The following is a 4,176-nucleotide window of genomic DNA, read 5'->3' as shown; positions in this document are numbered from 1 at the left end:
ATCAATTTTGTTGTTACTTAATAAAATTGCAAATTTTTATATAAGTGACTCATAAATTAATTAGTATTACTTTTTTTTTATAACTAAAAAATAATTAATTAATGAAATATACCAATTAAATAATAGTATAAATAAAAAATTTAATTCATAATTTTACAAAATAATTTTTAAAAAGATAAGTATGCATATAGTAAGAATATAGTACTCACAAAAATATACGATAAATACTAAACCATGTAAATAAAGACTAAATTTTTTTTAACTTATCCTCATTTTTTTAAATTCAAAAAATAATAAAATTGTTTATTTTTAATAAAAACTGAAATTTTTTTTATACTTAAAAATTATTGAACTTTTTATTATCTATTCAAATTATATTATTTTAGTTAAATAAATTTTATCTTTATAATTAACTTAAATATTAGAATATTATCTTTATTTTTATAATTTTTTATTTTATCTAAATTTATTTTTTTATTTTTTTAGATTTAATTTCATAAATATGTGTTAATGTCAAAATATTTAAAAAACGATACTATACATTAATAAATTTATTTAAAAAACTAATTTATTTAAGACAGAATAGCCATGACACGTTAATATAAGCAGGAAGTATAGTTACAAAAAATATTATTTGTGGCAAAAAATTAAATTTTAGCCACTGTAATAATGTTTATCACGATTTAACGTTCGTAGTTAAAATTTAGTGGCTAAACCACAAAAAATATGGTAGTGAACAACAAATAAAGAAAATGTTAAAAGACTTATTATTAGGAGAGATGGAAAAATAATAATAACATAAAGAAGCAACAAATAGAAACTAAAATAAATACTAATCCTTGCATAATATCCTTTAATTTCTCATTTTTACAATGATCTATCTTTTTGTAAGAATAGTTAATTAGTATAATTAGTGATTAGGCTTTCAGTCTAATAGATATTCTGATACAAACTAAAAAAATAATATCATATTTTCATTCTGAGGATCCAATTGGGACTAATTTGGTTAACTAAAAATTGGTCTCTAAATCAGTTCGATTTAGGATAAAAATTGATTAGCAATAAATCGATTAAAAAAATTAGAAAAGTTAGTCAATTAATCTGAGTTTTCAATAATTAATCTGTTTATAAAATAAAATAAAAAATAATATTTTTAAAATGATATATTTTAAATCTAATTTAATTTTAATTAAATTTTTAAATTTTTAAACTTTTAGTTTCTATTAGTTCGATCACCGTTCGGTTTTCAAAACCTTGCATATTTTATAAAATATATAAGGATTATTTAGCTACTTGCGATATTAGGAAAATTTCAGCCTTTCAGGCAGGCTTTGATAACCTGAAAAAAATTAGTGTAGTTTACTAAAAAGGTAAATAATTTATCTCTTTAAAACAGATTTTCTTAAATATCCTTCTTATTATTATGTAATAGAATAATAGAATTGACTACTTCTAGAAAGAGTAATATAGTATACAATCCTCTTACATATGTAATAAAGCAAACGAAAAAAATACATTAATATATAATGGCTTGAAATCTGAAAATTAATCAATTTTTTATTTAGTAATTAATTAGAAGGATTTTGTTTTCTACCAAGATTTTGTTTAATTTGAGTGATAAACTAGTTATTCTTTTTTGCAACTTCATTTGGAGTTATGGGGATGGAAAAAAAAAATCCATTTGGGGAGAATTAATACATTATTCCTTGATGTTTATAGAATTAGCTCCATAATTTTGCCGCTACAAAATTAGCTCATTCAGATTCTTAATTATTAATAATAAGATTCAAATATTATTAACAAATATTAAAAAATAATATGTAAGAGGATTTGTTGAACATAAAATATTTCTCTTTTTAGAAAAAGTTAAAGACTTCATTAATTAATTGCATCAAGTCACAAAAAAAAAATTGCATCTACTTTTAAATGATGTTTTGGAGAATTTTAAGAGGTTATATAAGATATGAGATCTGTTACGTATAGTCTTTTTGGTATATAAGTTCATATAAGTTGGTCCAAACTCAATAAAAATGACCTTCAGTTTAGATTGCGTGTAAACATGCGCTTCTCTAACTCTTGAATAACTCAAACGGTTCTTTTTCCACAATCAAAACTGCAATGCTCAAAAATTTAAATAAGGATCAAAATTTCTCAAAAATTTCTAAAAATCGTCGCGAAAAGTGAAAGAAGTTGCAAAGCTAAATTTGAAATAAGAAGATGAAGAAGAAGAAGCATCAGAAGATGATGAGGAGGAAGAGGAAGAGTTTTGAATTATATAGAACTTATCAGCACACATACACCGAAAATTCTTAAATAATACACTCAAATATTTTCGTGTTACATCCAAATATATTCGTGTTACACCCAAATTTGCTACAAATACAGAAAAATATTTCCTTTAATGCTGCATTTTTTTTCTTCTTCTTCTTTTCCTTATTTCTTTCTTTCTTTTAGTTGAATGAATGTAAGTTCATCATCATCTTCTAAGTAATTTTGTACCATTATGTATATTTTCTTCTTCTTTGTTTAATTTTTTTTTGTTTTTATTCTTATTAAGAGAGTAAAACAAGAAGAAACTTGAGAAGATAAAAAAAAAGATGAATAAGAAAAAAAAGAAGATGATGATGAAAAAGAAGAAGAAGAAGCAGCAGAAGATGAAGAGGAAGGAGAAGAAGAGTTTTGAATTATGTAGAACTTATTAGCACACATACACAAAAAATTCTTAAATAATAATACACTCAAATATTTTTGTGTTACATCAAAATTTATTGTAAATACAGAAAAATATTTTCTTTAATGCATAACTTTTACATTACATTCAATTCAAACCATCAACGATAAACAACACAATTTTCACAAACAAAAACAATATTATTCGCCTGCAGAATTATAAACTACTAACAAAAATATTAACTAGAATCGAACCACATCTCAGCCACTTGATTGGATTCAAAACAATAATCAACTTCGTTCTAGTTCAAATGACAATCTGAACTTGAATTATTCACTATCTTCAACAACAAAATAACTGTTCAGAACTGATTTTAGAACTTGATTTCAAAAACGTAGATAACGAACGTAGAGAAACGCAGAGAATACAGAGATGGAAGAAAACGTAGACCGAAAATGTTGAGAAAATTTGAAAATGGAAATAAAATCCTTTCGAAAAAGATAATTATATATTTACGTGTTGATTGAAAAGTTAGTTAAATTAAGAGATGCGTGAGGTAAATTAAGATAAAATGATTTGTATAGATTTGTACGGAAAAATGACTTGTATGTAAAGAATAATGGATAAGATATTTTCTAATCAAAGAAACAAAGTAAGTAATTAAAAAAATATATAATCTTTTAATATATTTTATATATTCAAATCTTATTAATATTTTTATCTTTTCAGTCATCTCTTGAGATGTTATGGTTAGACAAACTTTTGAAATAGTAATACATAATATGCTCTTCCCCACTTGCCCTCATAGGAGAATGTTTGGGGGCCCCACTAAAAAAATACCAAGAAATTAAGGTAGGCAACTTGAGAATTTTCCTATGTCCTTCCACGCATACTATTATTATAAAAGCAGGTGGATGAATGACATGAACATGAATGTGACACACTTGGACTTTCAATTAACACATACATCAAGTTAATTTATTATTATATATCTAACCAAAAAAAAAATTTATTATTATATATATTTAGGTTAGTGTTTTAGGTGGGGGCAGGTAATCCAATTTTTCAAGATTTGTTCTATTCTGTTAAGTTATACGATCTTTGATGTTATATTTATTATTTATGGTAGTACATTTTATTAATTATTTTTTTTTGTTTACGATATTTTTTAATTTGATACCCTAATTATTAATTTATTACGAATAAAAATTTTATTAAAAATTTATTACTAATAAATAAGATATTATATACACAAGATAAAATTTAAATTTCTAATATTTATTTAATTAAACAGATTAGTAAATTGATTATTATATTAAATAAACCGGTCCATATTGGTTATATTTTATTAATTATTAATTCAACAAATACATGGACTAAGATTTCAGGTTTATTATTATGCATTGAAAGTAGGGTGTGACATTCCCTAATTCAGCTAAAACACTAAGATCACATAGAACACTTCTCTCTTGTCCTTCCATTAATTTTGAATTTTCTTTTTCATA

This window comes from Arachis duranensis, chromosome 8 (assembly GCF_000817695.3).
Source record: "Arachis duranensis cultivar V14167 chromosome 8, aradu.V14167.gnm2.J7QH, whole genome shotgun sequence".
Classification (NCBI taxonomy): domain Eukaryota; kingdom Viridiplantae; phylum Streptophyta; class Magnoliopsida; order Fabales; family Fabaceae; genus Arachis; species Arachis duranensis.
Note: the sequence above shows the minus strand (reverse complement) of the source record.